The sequence below is a fragment of the Mustela putorius genome, unplaced genomic scaffold (genome assembly GCF_011764305.1).
Source record: "Mustela putorius furo isolate JIRA1106 unplaced genomic scaffold, ASM1176430v1.1 tig00003834_pilon_pilon_pilon, whole genome shotgun sequence".
In the NCBI taxonomy this organism is placed as follows: Eukaryota; Metazoa; Chordata; class Mammalia; order Carnivora; family Mustelidae; genus Mustela; species Mustela putorius.
The window spans coordinates 931,599-952,069 of NW_025421987.1; the positions used below are offsets into that span (position 1 = coordinate 931,599).

General features: G+C 34.9%; 1 pseudogene; it reads right to left on the reverse strand.

Annotated features, from left to right (window-relative positions):
- Positions 1-5,443: 5,443 nt before the first annotated feature.
- Positions 5,444-6,330, reverse strand: LOC106003576 (annotated as a pseudogene).
- Between the last annotated feature and the right edge of the window lie 14,141 nt (positions 6,331-20,471).

A 20,471-nucleotide genomic window follows, 5' to 3' on the forward strand; every position in this document is an offset into this window, starting at 1 on the left:
CATTTACAGAACCATATTGTATTTATAGGAAGAAATCCACACATAAGTGGACTCATGCTATTCAAGCTAGTGTTGTTCAAGGGTCAGCTGTATTTAATACCTTAGAACTATAAACTTGAAATGGTTAAAATAGGAAATTTAATATTATTTCTATTTTGCCACAATAAAAAAAGAAAGAAATCCTAAGAAACATATGAAAAAATAACAGAGAGCAGTTTCTTACTGCTGCTTGATCTTCAGCTTTCTTACGTAACCCTTAGAGCCGTGGTCCTCAACCTCTATTGTCCATGGGAGACATTTTAGAATGTGTCTGATCAAATGATGATTTCTGTGTATATAAGCAAACATGCACAATGATTTTGAATAGGTTTCATTGACATCCTTTAGTCCCTCTTTCAGCCTTAGAAAGGATTTGCCCCCTTAACATGATTCCATTTGTCTTGGAATCATTTTTAAATCACTGAATCATTAGAGAGCGATTTCTTGTAAAAAACAAACCACCAGTCAAAGAAACTATATCAAATGAACAACTTCTCTTCTTGCTCAGTTTGGTCTGTCGAGGAATCAGAACCAAATAAAATAAAGACACGGGACGGTACTGTGGGAGAAGAGGGAAGGAGTGACTGGGTCAGGACAGGAAATGCATAGATACTAAGTCATGAGCCAGACCATAGGAATGGAAAGGAGCTTGACAGATTGAGAAGAAAGGAAGAACATTTTCGACAGGAGAATCACCACAGGCAAGGTCCTGAGAGGTTCTGTGGTGTAGACAATGAGAATAGAGATCCCATTATAAATGAAACATATGGAGCTTGGGACAGTGGGTAGAGAGGAAGCTGGGAGACTAGGCTTGAACAGTTTGTAAGCCTATGGTATATGGTTGTATGGGGCTGATTTAGGGGTGTGTGTGTGCAAAATAGGACAGGAATGGAAAGCAGAACAAGGAAGGTTTTGTCCTTGACATGGAATTGAATCTCTTCCAAATGAGCTCACTGCTGGCAATAGAAATAATGTACTTGATCTGCTACTGAGTACAACTTCAGGGAAACCACAATGGAAAATGTGGGTATGATCATTTAGTTCCTCCATGGAATAAAAGCCTGTCACCGGGTTTGCCACCTCTCTGGCTATGAGACAGTATGAAGACACACAAAGTGTGAGGACACATCTGGTTTCACTGATGACCTACCTAATAGTCCACAAGAAATATCCATTTGAAATCATATAGCTGGAGTCAGAAAACAGCTATTTGATAGTTTTTTAAAAAGTATTTTAGAGTTGTAAATCTGGAAAGGCTAAGAATTTAAACAGCATAATTATTTTTTAAAGGCTTCAATTTTGATATAATGTATGCTGTTGAGTAAAAATTTTTATAATCCATAATACAAGTATATTCTCTCTCAACCTCATTCCCATCCTAGGATGTCCTCTATTTTGAGTAAAATTTTGAATAGCAAAACCTTAATGACTCATTCATGTTCATGATCATTTATGGCCGTTACAGCATAGGTCACTCACAGCTTCTGTTATTATCAGAACATTAAAAACCCTGCCGGGGTTTCTCATTGTTATTTGTTTGACATCCACTTATTATTTACCTTTGGGAACATCACAGATGGCCCAATTTCCTTCTGATCCTCTTAATGAAGAGTGATCACTATTTTTATGTGTCCTCCTGGGGTACCCTATCTGTAAGTAAATAGCTAGCGGAAAGAGAGAAATTATATTCAGTCATTACCAACTGACCACACCTCAGAAAGAAACCTGTGCAGTTAAATTAGACCCCAATTCTTTGAACTTTAATCTTCCAGGAAAGATGGAGATAAAGATAATAAGTTAAATAAAAGTGAAAGCACACTGTAATCCTTGTATATACTTACAAATATTTAGAATACAGATAAAAAGACCTTACTCAAACTGGCTTAACCTAGGGAATGTGTTAACTTCTGAAATCAAGAATTTCAGAGGAATGGATGACTTTGACACAAGTTCTTTTAAAGATTATTTATTGGAGAGAGAGTATGGGGGAGAGGCAGAAGGAGAGGGAGAGAGACTCCATGCTGAGTACAGAGCCTGACGTGGGGCTTGATCTCAAGGCCCTGAGATCATTACCTGAGTCAAAATCAAGAGTCACACGCTCAACCAACTGAACCACCCAGGCATCCTAACACAACTTCTTTTAGAGGTTCAACTGATGTCATTAAATTTGGTTTCCTTCCATCAGTTGATTCTCTTTCTTTAGGTTACCTTTTTCAGACAGGAAACCACATGTGATTACAAGATTGGGACCCAGCTTTTGGGATGAGCATCCTCATCTAATAGGAGAGTGTACTTATCCTGATAGTCCCTGCCAAAATCCAAGTATATCTCTTTGCGTGGGATTACATCTCTTGCCCAGCCCTGAACATAGAGCAACATTCTGGTAGTGTGAAAACTGTTTTGCTCTTGGCTCATACAACCCATATGTGCTAAAAGAAGAGAAAATGGAAAAGAAACCATTTAGTTAAAGCCATAAATTAATATGACAATAAGACAATAATAAGATACATTTAAAAAATAACCTTGGTTGTGATATCAGTAGTGAATAGTTTAGTCATCAAAATGCATTAAAGCTAATACCTTTAAAAATCATAAAACTATATATATTTTTAAATAAGTAAATCTTATAAAGGTATATATTTTTGGCTACTATTTTTATGTAGGCCCAAGACAATTCTTAAGCCATAATGTTCTCAAAAGTATCTTTCTTTCCCAAAACACAGCACAATAAACATTCTACGCTTCATTGTTGCTTTTGTAAAGCAAATATTTAAAGATACTTACAAAATAATCTGATGTCACAATTCCTTTTCCTTCAATTTTATATGCTTGTATCAACAGTAAGTTTTTTAGACGTTCAGAACATGTTTTTATAGGTTGTCTTCTTTCCCTAAAGTACATCTTAGATTTCCATTTTTACTTCTTTTAAAGTACAGTAAGGGACCTTCAGTCCAGACAAGATAGTACAGATTCATTTCTCCCTATTCTCTCCTCTTTCTTTCAACAAAGTACAACTATTAAACCCTGGAAATAATTCAAGAGACAGTGAAGGCAGAGCACTGACAAGGCAATAGGAAGGTGAGTGGGTTAAAAAGGCCAAGACCTGAACAACAGCATGGAGGCAATTTGGCTATATTCCCACAAACACACAAAGACCACCCAGATTTCTTGTCTTCAGACCTCCAGCCTAGCAACAGAAGGCAGTCATAGGAGGCTGATTTCCTTCTTGAATCAAAAGAGAATCCCTCTGACAACATCGATGGTAAAGAGGTCAGTTAGGAACCCCACAGACAACAAGCAGCCTGCTGGGGAAGCATTTTTTTTTTTTCCTGCTAAATGTTAAGACAATTCTCTTAGCAGCTTCTTTGTCCATGTGGACCTGATCCCCCTCTTTTTTGTCCAGAGACTCTGTCTGGCTCAAGTTAGGAGCAAGTGGAATTTCTGGTGGAACCCACCAAATCCCTCTTCTAATCTTCCAGTCTGGGGAATCACCAACTGCCCCCCACACACACACACACAGCATGATCAAGGGAAAGGAAAGCACCAGTTGCAACAGACAAACCAAGTCAACCAAGACAGAATTGCAAAGGCTCTGAAAGGTCCACTGCTAGCCTACAAAAGTGAACTAAGACTTGGGGCCTAAACCTAAATAAGGAGCCTGCTTATTAAAAGAATAAAGATAAAAACAATGAAATAGGGATGCCTTGGTGGCTCAGTTGGTTGAGCTTCTGACGCTTGGTTTCAGCTGAGGTAGGATCTCAGGGTTGTAGGATTAGGCCTGCAGGGACTCTGTGCTCAGCCTGGAGTCTGCTTGCCTCTCCCTCTCCTTCTCCTTCTGTTCCCTCTGTTCCTGACCACACCCCCCCCACACACCCAGTCCTGCTGCAGCTCATGCTCTCTCTCAAAAAACAAACAAAAACACTGAAATAAGCCCAAAGTCTCCTAATTGTGGGGACATAAATCTTCTCTGGGTTTCTCAGTATTCCTATAAAAAGGTCATAGTCTCCTGAAACTCTTTATATAACATGAAAATTAGATCCATAGCCATCTATCTACTCGATTGTTCTGATATAAAATAATAGTAAAATTTCTTCTCTCTAAGAGGACCAAATGATTATACTCTGGCAGGGTTTCTAGACAAGCCACCAAGGAGCACTGAGCACAGGGAGCTATGTTCCTCAATATTTATATTTCAAGAAGAATGAGAACCTTGACCTTGAAAGAGTTCTTCCTCTTAGGCTGAGAAGTCTATAGAAGACAATCTGGCACCCATCAAACATTTTATTTACATAACAAATGTCTGGAATAAAGATACAATTTCAGGAATGCAGGGATATAAGCCTCTTTCCCCTTTCTATAGGCAGATAAAATTTTTCCTTCTCCCCTCACTTACAAAGAGTCAAGCCACTCACAAAGCAAAAAAATCTGTGGGCTATCATCTATGCCTAAAGAGTAAGATAAAGTCCCCTAGGGCGATTGACCACTTCTTATTTACTATAAATAAGAGCAGTCAACTGATGCCAAGACTGAAATAAATTATCTCACAAGGATATTAAAGCACCTATCATAAAAATGCTTCAGTGATCAATTACAGATTCTCTGGAAATAGATTTAAAAAAAAAAAAAGAAAGAAAGAAAGAAAGAAAATCCCAGAGCAGAACTAAGATTTGTAAAGCAATCAAATTCATATTATAGAACTAAAAATCAGAATCAAATTCGTATTATATAACTAGAAAACAGAATAAAAGGTACTTTTGAAAACCCACTAGATGAACTCAATAGTAGGATGACAAGGGATAGAATCAATAAGCTTAAGGTCAGAGCAATAAAATTCACTTACTACGAACAATGGAGAGAAAAAATAGCTGAAAAATATTGAACGCAGCCCCAGGGACCTATAGAATTATAATAAAAGATTCCACATATGCATCTTCATAGTCCCACAGGAGAGAAGAAAGAGAGTGGAGTTAAACAAGCATTTGAATAAATTATGGCTGAAAACATGCCAAAGTTGGCAAAACACACAAACCTACAATTTCAAGAAAGTGAGTGGAACCCCAATAATTAAATCCTAAAAAAAAAAATAAATAAATAAAATAAAATAAATTAAAAAAAATAAAACAACAGAAAAAACAGGTATTATAATTAAATTTTGGAAAACTAAAGGTAAAGGAATCTAAGTGGAGATGAGGTTTCCCCACTTTGTGCCAGACAGGAAAATGTTATTAGTAGATTTCTATAAATCAAGTATGTATTTTGTAATATCCAGAAACCACTAGGAAATTATATGGAGAGATACATCCATAAGTACTATAAATATAGCATACTTTCAATGCAGCCTGATCACATTTTTTCCCCTAATTTTGACATTCCCCTCTCCTTTTCTAAAAATTTAATCAATCAATTAATTAATTAATTTTTTTGAGAAGGAGCATTCTTTATTGGGGAGAAAGCACTGCGTGTGAGCAGCAGATGGAGGCATCTTGGCAGGTATTATACGTATCACCTCAAAAAGATACACAGCAGTTTCTGCTAAGAAAGAGCTACTGGAACATGGGTTCCTTTGGGCAACTTCCCCAACCTTATCCTTCAGAGGAGTCAGGACACTCCCAATCATTTCCTTGAAGGAAACTGTGGTCTGCTGGAGATGGAGCCCCACAGGGGTGCCTTCTTGGGTTTGTTGCTGTTGTTTATAATGAATACCTTATTTAGATTTTTTTGTCTTTGTTAATTTCATTCTATATTCTCTCAAGCCACCAGTCCGGCTTCTGTACAGATTGCCTTGATGCCGGCACCAAGAGAGGTCATCTGTAGCCGTGGTCAAGTCATCCAGGGTTACACCATCAGCCAGCACCGCCCTGCTTGTGTGGATCTGAAAAATATGTTGCTTAGTCTTTTCATCAGGAATGGGAAAATCGATCTTCCTTTAAATACAGCCTGATTTAATGAGTGCTAGATCTAAAGTTTCTATTCGCTTTGAGGCCATGATAACTTTTATGTCACTCCTTGAATCAACTCTGTCCAACTGGTTCAACAGGTCCAATATTGTTGGTTGAATTTCCCACCACCAAAATTTGAGACATATCTTTTGTTCCAATGGTATCAGTTTCATCAATAGACAATGATGGATGGTGCATGTTCTTCAGCAATTCGAAATAATCCCCCAGCTCGTTTGGGGCCATCATCCAGGTACTGCTGAATAAATTCAGGACCAACCTTTCTCAAGAAAGTGGCTGAAGTTTGGTTTGCTAGGGCTTTGGTTAATAAGGTTTTACCTGTGATAGGCGACATGTCTCCATTTTTTCCATTGCTTTTTCCACACATATTTTGACATTAATTTTTTAAAACCCAAGGACCCCAAAGAATTTACTGCTGAAAACATGCCTTTTTCAGGGGTAAGGTATTGGGACCTCTGTTTCTGTCCTTAATACACACTATAGTTCTCAGTCAGTGGTTTCCCAATGTTGCTGATTATCAGCATTACTTAAAGAGCTTTTAACTGAATGAGGCCATATCTCGCACTACTTAAGTTAGAATTTCTGGGGTGCCTGGGTGGCTCAGTGGGTTGGGCCTCTGCCTTCGGCTCAGGTCATGATCCCAGCATCCTGGGATCGAGCCCTGCATAGGGCTCTCTGCTCAGCGGGGAGCCTGCTTCCTCCTTCTCTCTCTGCCTGCCTCTCTGCCTACTTGTGATCTCTGTCAGATAAATAAATAAAATCTTAAAAAAAAAAAAAAAGAATTTCTGGGGGTGTTTCAAGTGAGACTCAGCCATTACCACTTCAAAATTTTCCAGGTGATTCTAACACGCAGCCAAGTTGAGAACCCATGATCTGAGTGCTTATTTACAATCTTCAGCAACCTTTCGTTGAAGAATTATCTGTGTTGCTTTCACATAGGGACACTTGGAACTGGAGGAAGAGATGTAATAAACATAAGAAAAAAGGACTGAGGTGATCAGGAAGGTAAGTTATCATTTATTTTATGAATGGACATTTATAAATTTTGGAGATTTAACCTGTGTTGTAATCATTTCCCAAACAACTCTTCTGTCTCAGCCTTGAATATTAGGAGTCAAAGTAATCTGTAGTACTAAGGTAAACCTTAAAAATAAAATCACTTAGACAATCATAGGGAATCAGAATCAGATGTAATAGCCCTGGACAGCAACCGCTTGCATTTTTTCAGTTACTGCTTTGTGTTGTCGTTTTTATTTATGTTCAGTAATAATTAAACATTTGATAAGAATCTGTTAAATTCTGCTTTTGACAAAATTTTTCTTGGATAGAGTTCTTTTCCTCTTTTTTCATATTCAAAATCCTATTTCTTTACTTTTACTGAGGTAAAAATTATATGCAGAGCAAGGAATGCATACGGTAAAATTAAGTATAAAAATCAAGTTTTATATGTAATATTAATAAATATTAATAAAATTAATATTAATATTAATAAATATTAATAAAACATTGAAGGTAATATTAATAAAACAAATAAAACATTTGCATCATCTTAGGAAGCTTCCTTATGCTTCCTTTCAAACAATCCAGTAAGCAACCTCTGTTTTTATTTCTATCACCATATATTAGTTTTGTCTGTTCTTGGACTTTTTTATAAATTAAGTCCTATCCCACATACTTGCTTATGTCTCCTTTTGCTCAACATAATGATTATGAGGTTTATCCCTATTGCTGTGTGTCTCAGCAGTTCATTCCTCTGTATTGCTCAGTAATATTCCATTATTTCAATGTACATAATTATTTTATCCATTTCCTGTTGATTGGCATTTGAGTTATTTTTAGCTTTTGGCAGTTACCAATAAAGCTGCTCTGAAAGCTTATACAAATCTTTTTTGTTCATGTTTTCATTTCTATTGGGAGCATTTTCTCCTCAGAGTCCAATTGCTGAAACATACCGTAAATCATTACCTTCAGAAATGACTTTTTTAAAAGTTGACTTTAGAAGTTGTATGTGTAAACTCTAAGCAGCAATGTATAAAAGTTCTATTATTTCTACAACTCACTAACATTCAATGTGGTCAGTCTTTTCCATTTTAGAAGATTTGAAGTGATAAGGTTTACTATTTTTGCAGATTTTTTTTCAATATGATGACCTAAAATTGTTTATATATGAGACATAATTTAATTTTAAGGTTTATATTTAATTTTTTTAAGTTTGCTACAGATGGAAATTTACTCCTGAGCTAGTCTCCTTCTACAATATACCCAAAAAGGTTTATTTATTTGTTTAAAGATAGAGAACATAAATTTATTTATTTATTCATTTATTTTAATTCAGGAATAATTAACATACAGTGTTATGTTCAAAATAGTTTATTTTAAATAAACTAGTTTATTTAGGTCAAATAATTTTAAATGATATGCAATATTATAGAAATAAATACATGTTTTTTAAATAAAAATAATTTAAATATTAAGAAAAAATAAGAAGAACTAGCAGAGAAATATAGAATATGGGTAGACTTGATTTAAGGTTAGAACTTAAGTAGGTAGACAAAGCAAATGAAGATTACAACATTCTAGGTCAGTATTTGATAAGCCAGTATTCTGAGAATAACTTGCAGATTTTCCAAGAGCATTTAGTATTCAATACAACTGTATTACCTGTGGTATTAAGACAAAATAAAATGTTACTTCTTCATTAGGCTAATGTTTAAATTATTTGAACTTCTTTTTGTAATATATGCTTTTGATTTTTGTCATTTTTCTTGTTCCATTCTTTGTTTTATTTTATATATATGTATATATTTTTTAATTCCAGCATAATTAATGTAGTTTTAGATTAGTGTCAGTGTACAATATAGCGATTCAACAATTCTATACATTACTCAATGCTCATCATGACAAATATACTCTTAATCTCCTTCACCTGTTTCACACATCTGCCCACCCACCTCCCATAGGGTATCCACCAGTTTGTCCTCTATATTTAAGAGTCTGATCTTTTGTTTGTCTCCTCTCTCTTTTTTTTTTCCCCTAAAGATTGATTTATTTATTTGACAGAGACAGAGACTGCGAGAGAGGGAACACAAGCTGGGATTGTGGGAGAGGGAAAAGCAGGCTTCTCACAGCAGAGAGCCCAATGTGGGGCTCAATCCTGGGACCCTGGGATCATGACCTGAGCTGAAGGCAGACAATTAAGGACTGAGCCACCCAGTCTTTTCTAAAGATTTTATTTATTTATTTGTCAGAGAGAGAGAGAGAAATGGTGAGTACAAGCAGGGGGAGGGGCAGGCAGAGAGAGAAGCAGGCTTCCTGTTGAACAAGGAGCCTGATGGGGTACTAGATCCCAGGTCCCTGCCAACATGATCCAAGCCAAAGGCAGACACTTAAACAACTAAGCCACCCAAGCATCCCTGTTTGTCTTTTTTTTCCTTTGATCATTTGTTTCCTTTCTTAAATGCCATATAGGATTGAAATTGTAGGGTATTTGTTTTTCTATGACTTATTTTATTTAGCATTATATTCTCTAGATCCATCTAAGTTGTTGCAAATGGAAACATTTCATTCTTTTTTTATAACTGAATAATGTACCATTATGTATATATAGCACATCTTCTTTATTCATTCATCTGTCAAAGGACACTTTGGTTATTTCCATATTTTTGGCTATTATAATAAGGCTGCAATAAACATGGAGGTGCATATATGTTTTTGAATTAGTGTTTTCATATTCTTTGAGTAAAGACACAGTAGTGGAATTACTCAATCATATGGTACTTCTTTTTTTAATTTTTTGCAGTAACTCTGTATATAGAGCTTTCCACAGTGGCTGCACCAGTTAGCATTCCCACCAACAGTGCACAACAGTTCTTTTTCTCTACATCCTTGCCAATGCTTGTTGTTTCTTGTGCTTTTGATTTTAGACAGGTGTGAGGTAATATCTCATTGTGTTTTTGATTTTCATTTCTCTGTCAGTAATGTTGAGCTTCTTTTCATGTGTGTGTTGGTCATCTGTATGTCTTCTTTGGAGAAATGTCTGTTCATGTCTTCTATCCATTTTTTAACTGGAATATTTGTGGGTTTTTTGGTGTTGAGTGGTTAAGTTCTTTACATATTTTGGATACTAACCCATTATTGAATATATCATTTATAAATATCTTCTCTCAGTCTGTAGGTTGTCTTTTGTTTTGCTGTGAAGAAGGTTTTTATTTTGAGGTAGTCCCTATAGTCTCTTTTTGCTTTTGTTTTCCTTGCCTTAGGAGGCATATATAGAAAAATGTTGCTACACAACTGTCAAAGAATTACTACCCTGTGCTCTCTTCTAAAATTGTTATGGTTTCAAGTTTCACATTTAGGTCTTTAATCCATTTTGGGTTTATTTTTCTGTATATATGGTATAAGGATGTGGTCCAGTTTCATTATTTTGCATGTAACTGTCCACTTTTCCCAATTCCAACTGTTGAAAGATGTCTTTTTCCCATTGAATATTTTTGCTTCCTTTGCTGAATATTAATTGGTCATCTCATTGTGGGTTTATTTTTGGGTTCTCTGTTCTGCTCAATTGAGTCCGTAACATACTATTATGATTACTGTAGCTTTGTAGTATAGCTTAATAACTGGGATTATGATACCTCTAGTTTTGTTCTTTTCCAAGACTGCTTTGACAATTTGGAGTCTTTTGTGGTTCCATATACATTTAAAGATTATTTGTTCTAGTTTTGTGAAAAATGTTGTTGGTATTTTGATAAGGATTGAATTAAATCTGTAGTTTTCTTTGGGTGGTATGGACATTTTAACAATATTTGTTCCTCCAATCATTGAGAATGGTATATCTTCCCATTTGTTTATGTCATCTTCAGTTTCTTTCATCAGTGTTTTATGGTTTTCAGAGTGCAAGTTTTTCAACGCTTTAGTTCAGTTTATTCCAAAGTATTTTAAAATATTAGGTATCCTACAACTTGGTTGAATTTATTGATCAATTCTAGTATTTATTTTGGTGAAGTCCTTAAGGTATTCTACATGTAGTATCATGTCATTTGCAGATAGTGATAGTTGTAATTCCTCCTTACCTATTTGAATGACTTTTATCCATTTTTCTTGTCTGATTGCTGTGGCTAGCCCTTTCAATACTAAGGTGAATAAAAGTAATGAGAGAGGACATACCTGTCTTATTCCTGATCTTAGGAGAAACACTTTCAGTTTTTCATCAATGAGTATGATGTTAACCATGATTTTTTTTAAAAGATTTTATTTATTTATTAGAAAGAGAGAGAGAGAGAGAAAGAAAAGAGAGCACACAAGCAGGGGGAGCTACAGAGAGAAAAGGGGAAGCAGACTTCCTGCTGAGCAGGGAGTCCAACACTCTATCCTAAGACCCTGAGATCATGACCTGAGGCAAAGGCAGATGCTTTCCATCTGACACAACCAGGAGTCCCAGCCATGAATTTTTTTTTTTTATATATGGACTTTATTATGTTGAAGTATGTTCCTTCTAAATCTACCCTGTTTAGGGTTTTTATCATGAATGGCTGTTGTACTTTGTCTAATATATGTTTTGCACCTACTGAAATGATCTTATAGTTTTTATCCTCTTGTTGATATTATGTATCACTTTGATTTGTGAATATTGAACCATATTTGTACCCCAGAAATAAATTCCATTTTATCATGGTGAATGCTTTTTTAATATATTTTTTAATATATTGCTAATATTTGTTTGATGATTTTTTGTGTCTATGCTCATCAGAGATACTTGCCTGTAGTTCTCCTTTTTTGGTAGTATCTTTATTTGGTTTTGATATCAGAGTAATGTGGGCCTTGTAGAATGGGAAACTTTCCATTCTCTTCTATTTTTTGGAATAGTTTAAGAAGAATAGATGTTAACTCTTCTTTAAACGTTAGCTGAATTCAGTTTTGAAGCCATATATCTGGACTTTTGTTTGTTAGGAGTTTTTGATTACTGATTCAATTTTGTTGCTGGTAATAGGTCAGTTCAAATTTTGTATTTTTTCCTGGTTCAGTTTTGGGAGGTTATATGTTTCTAAGAATTTATCCATTTATTTTAGGTTGTCTCATTTGTTGGCATATGTCAGTTGTTATTTCTCTTCTTTCATATCTGATTTTGATTTCTGAGCCCTTTTTCTTTCTGGAGGGATCTGGCTAATGGATTATTAATTTTGTTAATCTTTACAAAGAACCAGCTCCTGGTTCCTCTGGTCTATTCTCTTCATTGTTTTGTTTTGGTTTGGTTTGGTTTTTGGTTTTTTTTTTTTTTGTTTTGTTTTTTTAGTCTCTATTTTGTTTATTTATACATTAATATGTATTATTTCCTTCCTTCCACAGCTTTGGATTTTGTTGGTTCTTTTTCTAGCTCTTTAGATGTAAGGTTAGGTTGTTTATTTGAGACTTTTTTGTTTCATAAAGTATATCTGTATTGCTATGGACTTGCTCCTTAGAAACACTTGCTGCATCCCAAAGATTTTAGACTACTGTGGTTTCATTTTTGTTGTCTTCGTGTATTTTTTTAATTTCCTTTTTGAATTCTTTGTTCACCTATTCATTGTTTGGTAGCATCCTATTTAACATCCAAGCATTTGTGTTCTTTCCAGATTTTTTCTTGTGGTTGATTTCCAGTTTCATATACTTGTGGTTGGAAAAAGTACTTGTTTTGTGTCCTAATGTATGGTTTTATTACTAAAGAGAAGTTCTCAGCTCACAAGAAAATTGAGAAGAAGATACAGAGAGTCCCCATGTATTTCCTGCTCCCACACATGCAGAGCCTCCCCTGTTATCAACAGCAATTGCCAGAGTGGTACTTTTGTTAACCAAAATTGAATCTACAGGGACACATCATAATCAACCAAAGTCCATATTTCAGCTTAGAGCTCACTTTTGATATTGTATGTTCTACAGAATTGGAAAAATATATAAAAACCTGTGTTCATTATTATAGTACCATATGGAGTATTTTCCATGCCCTTAAAATTCTCTGTGCTCTGACTATTCATCTCTCCCTCTTTCACCCAGGTGCCCCTGTAGCTTCTCTCCTTATTCTTTTGACATTGTCTTTCACAAAACACAAGTACTTAACTTTAATTAAGTACAGCTTACAAATTATTTCTTTCCTGGATCCTGTCTTTTGTGTCATATGCAAACAGTCTTGCCATACCCAAGGTCATCTAAATTTTTTTATGTCATCTTCTAGGAGTTTTATAGTTGTTCATTTCACATTTAGGTCTATGACCTTTCATTCATTCATTCACTCATTCATTCTTAATAAACTGACAAAGGTAATTTATTTTACTTCTTTTTTTTTTTTTACCCTAAGTTTTAAGCAATGATACTCTTTTCACAAATATGACTTTTAAATATAACTTTCAAGCTACAACTCCTATTCAATTTAATTAAACTTAATTTTCTATTATAGGTACATTAAAATGTCTCTAAACTGCAAAATAAATATCCCACTTCATTTAGAAAGAAATTGAGTTTTCTTTTCTTTCTTTCTTTCTCTTTCTCTCTCTCTCTTTTTTTTTTTTTTGACATTTAGTTTTCTTAAATGTCAGGATAAAATAAGGCTTTTTCAGATGGGATATCAAAGAAAGTGAGTTTAAATTATGATAATGATTTATAGTGTATTTCATTAATTATTCTGAGTAGTTAGATTTTCCCATCTAGAAATTGAAGAGCACTTGATTAATAATGTTTTGATATCTTCAGTGAAAATGCATGTTCTTTTTTGAAGAAGTTACAACTTGACCTCATCAACTCTTACAGAGCACAAACCTTGTTATATTTTCATCTGAGCCATAGAAATATATGTTTCATTTTGACAACGTCCTTGAGGCATGATTAGTAAACAAGAGAATTTACGTATGTATTTACATAATGTGGCCATTTTTGTCAAATGTACATAACTGAAAACATCAAAATAATTAAGATAATAAATATATGTATTATCCCCCCAAATTTGTCTGGTACCACTTTGTAATCTATCCTTCTGCTGCACTGCAGTTTCCTCACACCCAGAAAACCACTGATATTTAATTCACTATGGATTAGGTTATATTTCCTAAAATTTGTATTGTTTGTTTTTGTTTTCATTTCTGGGTTGTTTTTTTTTGTTGTTGTTGTTGTTCTTGTTTTTTAATAAATGGAATCACAAAACCTGTTATCTTATTTCTGGATTTTTTCACTCAAGACATAATTTTGAGAATCATCTACATTGTTTGTTGCAATAATTCACTTCTTTTTAAAATTCAGATATAATGGATATATAACATTGTGTAGGTTTGCGGTATACAGTACCTTAACTAGATATTGTGGTATCTAGTCATTTAACAACTTTGAAGTATATAATATGGTATTGTTGACTATAACCATGGTGTTGTACATTAGATCTCCAGAACTTCATTCATCTTCTAACTGAAAATTTGTACCCTTTTACCAACATAGTCTTAATTTCCTCACTTAGTCCTTACCCCTTGGTAACCACCATTGTACTCTCTGCTTCTAGAAGATCAAATTTTGAGCTTCTACATATATTTTAAAACATACAGTATTTGTCTTTCTCTACTTATCTCACTTAACATAGCACCCTCAAGGTCCATATGTTGTCACACATAACAGAATGTTCTTCTTCCCTGTGCTATTCTATGCTTATGCTATAATATTCTATTGTGTGTAGACATTATATATATATACTATATATCCTTCTTCTTTGCTCATTCGTCCATTGAAGGGTACTTAAGTTGTTTCCATATTTGGACCATACAACTCAAATAGAAACCGAACAATCTGATTAAAAAATGGGTAGAGGAACTGAATAATATTTCTCTGAAAAAGATACACAAATGGCCAAGAGGTACATGAATAGATGCTCAACATCACTAATTATCAGGTAAATACAAATCAAAATTACAATGAGATATCTCTCATACATATTAGAATCACTATCCTCAAGAACACATGATATAACAGATGTTGACAAGGATGTAGAGAAAAGGGAGCCCTTGTGCACTGTTGGTAAGAGGGTAAACTAATACAGCCACTTTGAAAACAGTTTGTAATCCAACATTTCCACTTTGGGGTATATATCCCAAGGTAATGAAAACATGGTTTCATTACAGTTTACCATGTTTATTGCAGTTTTATTCATAATTCATTCCTTTTATTGTTAGCTAACATTGTGTCTGTCTTAATATCAAACAAAGTAGATTTCAGAGCAAAGAATTTTATGAGGGATAAGTAAGATCTTTTCACAATGATAAAGGGGCTAATTCATCAGGAAGACATATTTAAATATCTAAATATTTCTATATCTAATAATGAGCTTTGAAACAAAAGCAGCAAAAACTGAGAGAACTGCAAGGAGAAATAGACAAATTCACAACTATAGTTGCAGATTTTAACACCATTCTGTGAATAATGGATAGAACCAGGAGACATAAAATCAGTAAAAATATAGAACCCTTACATAGCATTATCAACCAAATTGACATAATTGATATTCATAGAGCCCTCCACAAAAACACAGCACCAAACACATTCTTTTCAAGTTTAGATGGAATATTTGCCAAAATAGATGATAGTCTGTGTCATAAAATAAGTCTCAATAAATTTAAAAGTAGTCAAGCCATAACAAAGTGTGTTCTCCGAACATTATTTGATTTTCACTTACCTGTTATGTACAATTGAAAATCACAATTATTGCTCAATTTGTAAAGTATAGAATACTTTAAAATCTGGATAAATGATAAAATAACTAATTTGAAATCTCCAAGAAAAATAGGTTATTATGAATATGTGTTTTTAGGTCTATGATCTATGAATAATTTCTTGTCAAGAGGAAGAGACGGAACAAAGACCATTTAAAAAAAAGGAGCCAGTTCTCTCCTTTAAAATATTACTGATTTTTAAATATACTGATTGTTTTAAGTAACAGTTTTTAAAAACATTCTTAGGGGGCAGAATTGGATTAAAAACCATTCCTTAGCACTCCAGAGTAAAAATAAGGTAGGTGATTATTTGAATTCGTTTTTCTCTGAATTTTGAATAGCCGGGCTTTAACATATATTTTATAATGTTGTTCCTTATATTTTATGTCAATATTTTATTTCTTACACTTAAGTACATCATCAGCAAGTATATTTTAAAGTTATATAGCTTACTCTATTAATACTGCTTTATTGCCAAATCTAATGTACATATGGAGAGCATAACCAGTTATATTCAGAGATTAAGTTTAAATTCATCATTAATACATGTTGTCCCTTGATATGTTATGCTTAATGGAAAAAAATCAGAATAGGTGTTGCTTAACCTGAATTTGAATTTTGTTTCTGCCACTTCCCACATACATAAAAGCAAGAAAAAGCATTTCATTTTTCTACTGGTCAGAATTTTAGTTATAAAAGTAATGGGAATTAACAATGAGGTGTTTCGTACCTATATAAACTCTATTATTTATTTCATTCCATTCTATGATTTTCTTTCTGAGTGTAAAACCTCTTTCTATCTATTGCAACTTAAATATTTTGAGCCATTTCACTGCTTGGTAGGATATATATTACTTGCCGCTGCTAATCCATCATGCTTTTTGATGAAATCCTCTCTCATGGTGACTGGGTGGGCACAGAGTTTGGAAGTTGTTGTCATATTAACAAGAGTAATGCAAACAGAGGCTTGATAAATAATTGCACACTGGAATTTGTGCTCCTGAAAAGCTCTCTAAAAGCCATTCACCACACTCTAAAAATCTTTGTACAGGACTGCAGTATGATTTGAAGCCCTGTGGAGAAAGACTTAGAGGATGAGAAAATGTTTTCCACATTCTAGTTTCCTCTGAGGGTCTAGCTGAATGCAATGGTGTAACTGACCTCAGCACATCTCTAAGGCAAAAACATCAAATTAAGCAAAGTCAACACACAAAAAATCATAGTTTAATAAAACGTGCTTGCTTTACCATTATATTTGGCAATGGCTTATAATGTAGATTGATGGACAGAGCATTAACCCCCAAAGGATGCCTGGGTCCCAATCCCTAAAACCTGCAAATATATTGCCTTACCTGGGAGGGGGAAGAAAAAAGGCTTTGCGGATTTGATTAAGTTAGAAGCTATGAGAAGGGGGGATTATATTGGATTATCCAGGTAGACTCAATATGATCACAGACTTTTCAACAAAAAATAGAAAGGCAGGTAGTATGAGTCAGAGAAGGCATGTTGATAGAAACAGAGGTTTGAGTGACACCGTTGCAGGCTTTGCAGAGGGAAGGATACTTTGAGTCATGGAATGTGGGCAGTCTTCATGTTATTAACTGAATATTTATATCCCCCCTCACATTTTTATGTGGAAACTATAGTCTCCAATGTGGTGGTACTTAGAGGTGAAGCTTGTAGGAAGTAATTAGGGTTAGAGGTTTAGATGAGGTCATGAGAGGCCTTCATGATGAAGTTAATGCCTCATAAAAAGAGAATCATAAATGAGGTCTCCCCCCACTTTCTTCCTCTTCCCCTCCTCCTCTCCCTCTATCCCTCTGTCCACCTCTTCTTCTTTCACTGTGTGAATGCATACACCAAGGAAAGGCCATGTGGCATAACCAGAAGGAGGAACTTCACCAAGAACCCACCCATGCTGCCACCCTAATTTCAAACTCTCAGCCTCCAGAACTGTAAGAAATAAATGCTTGTTGTTCAAGCCACAGATACTTTGGTAACTCGTTATAGCAGCTTGAACTGACTAGAACTTGACATTCTAGAAGCCTCCAGACTAACACAATCCTGTTGGCACCTTTACAACTATGGAGTAATAAATTTGTGGATTGTTTTGTTTTGTTTTGTTTTAAGATTTACCTATTTATTGGAGAGGAAGAGAGAATCTTAAGCAAACTCCATGCTGAGCACAGAGCCCAGTGGGGAGGGAGGGTGGTCCCTGATGCAGGGCTTGATCCCGGGACCCTGGATCATGACCCAATTCAAAACCAAGAATCATACACTTAAACAACTGTGCCACCCCCGCGTCCTGGGTTTGCTTTTTAAGGTCACCAACTTCCTTGGTGCAGCAAAAGGAAAGGAATACAACTCAGATAAGTAAAAGACAAACTGTAACTACATCTGGGTTACTACTAACACACAACTTACACAAATTACAGCTTTGTGATTGGACAGGATCTAGAGGACTGAATGTGGGCAAGCTGCTAGAAGAGTTATTCTAAGACACTGGAGACAAAGAAAACCACGTTTATACTAACAGAACAATTAGGGAAACTGTTGCCTCTGATAAATTGCAAAACAGAAAATAAACTAATGAGTTTATGAATCTCACTAAGAAGATTGTCAGGCAGGATACTGAAAGTGGTATCTATCTTTATTTTCCTCTCAATTATGATAAGATCTTTCATGAGAAAGATGTGCTTACAAGATAGATACTCAAATTTTAAGCAGACTTTAGAGGAATTTTTTTTATCCAAGACTTTTCTCTCATTCCCACATTTAGAGCTGTCATAAGCTTCTCAAAACAATAAATGGCATAAGGATAAATATCAAATTAGTCTATTCTCAGTAAAACATAATCTTGACGTCAAAAATCACTGGGGTGTCCTTTGTTTTGGTCACATAGAAATTTAAGGAAGTGCCTTATAGACCTTCTTAATTAGACAATAGGCTTTTGAGAATCTTAAAAGCATTATTTTATAGCACCTCATTTTGTAGCCCAACATAGAAAGACCATTGTCTTAAAAAATTTTGAGAGCATAGATTTTGTCTCATACATGATTATAATTTGATACATTAAAAAAAAAAATAAACTAACAGGGGCGCCTGGGTGACTCAGTAGGTTCAGCCTCTGCCTTTGGCTCAGGTCATGATCTCAGGGTCCTGGGATCGAGCCCCACATCAGGCTTTCTGCTCAGTGGGGAGCCTGCTTCCCCCCCTTCTCTCTGCCTGCCTCTCTGCCTACTTGTGATCTCTCTCTGTCAAATAAATAAATAAAATCTTAAAAACAAAAACAAAAACAAAAAAAAACCTCACAGTTTTTAAAGTTGTATCAGCTTGAACTTAATGGGACTTGGTTTAGAAGAAGATAGATTTCTTCTTTTTTTTTTTTTTTTTTTTTTAGATTTTATTTATCTGTTTGACAGAGAGAGATCACAAGTAGGCATAGAGGCAGTCAGAGAGAGAGAGAGAGAGGAGGAAGCAGGCTCCCCGCCAAGCAGAGAGCCCGATGCGGGACTCGATCCCAGAACCCTGAGATCATGACCTGAGCCGAAGTCAGCGGCTTAACCCACTGAGCCACCCAGGTGCCCCAGAAAATAGATTTCTAAGTACTAGATATATTTGGCCAGGTAGCAAGACAAGAAATTTACTCAGCTACAACCACACATCATTTTCTACAGAAAAGGAAGAATTTCTGAGTTATCTTAAGAGCCACTGAGAGCAATGGATTAGGTAACCACTCCCAGGGAGAGTAGAATTGGATCTAAACCATGGAAAATGCACTATGCTAGAGGCAAGGGGAACTGGTAGTGTTTGATTTTCTGGGTTTCAAAATTTCTGTAGACACATTAATTGTTGAATTCCTCCATTTCCTCCCACTTTATTTTAAATGGCAATATCTATGTTATTTTTCTGCTCATGTCTCACAGTTGTCTGTATGGTTTTCAGGGGACAGTTAAATGGTCTTCTCAGTGCCTCTATACTGAATAAGTGCACCCAAGACACGATACATGAGGAGTCTTATTGATAGCTCAAATTTATTTAGTTGAATAAAATCTGAAATTTCAGCTCAATTCTCTTAAGCTGATGAAATACTGAAAATCTCGGGAAGGAGAGAAGTAAATTTTGCATGTGGAAAAGATGTGAAACACCACGGGACAGAAGGAGGATGTTTCCATATTTATAACATGGAGTATTGCTCAAATATACAATGCTCTTGTTACACCCCATTATGCTCACACATTGACTATGTGTTTATTCACTAGCTAAATATTACTAGTGTGATGATGCAAACAGAGTCTTGGTAAGTACATACACATCAAGACTTCCATTGTAGGGTTTCCTCTTAGAAATAAGTATCCACATGAGTGAACTCAACTACATCATATGGAGCAAAATATTTGCCAAGTTGAGTCAAGTTAACAGATATGGTCATGAAAAAAATACTATATCGTTGATATATGTTTTATATGTTAATATATATCTTAAGCCATTAGGTTTTGGCTTGTCTACTTATTCAGCAAAAGATAACTGAAACAGAAGTAGAAGATGATGAAATGGAAAGCCATGCTTTCAACTTTTCAATGACTCCACTTTAACCTATTATTAAATAAGTTAATGAATTATTAAACAATTGGTTTATTTATGATTAGTCTCTAGAGAATGTGAAGTAGCTGTCTAATACAACTTATTAGAATCAGTGTTAAAATATGGCAGATATAGAGATAATCATGGCCACCATTTACTGGTATTTTCTGTGGTA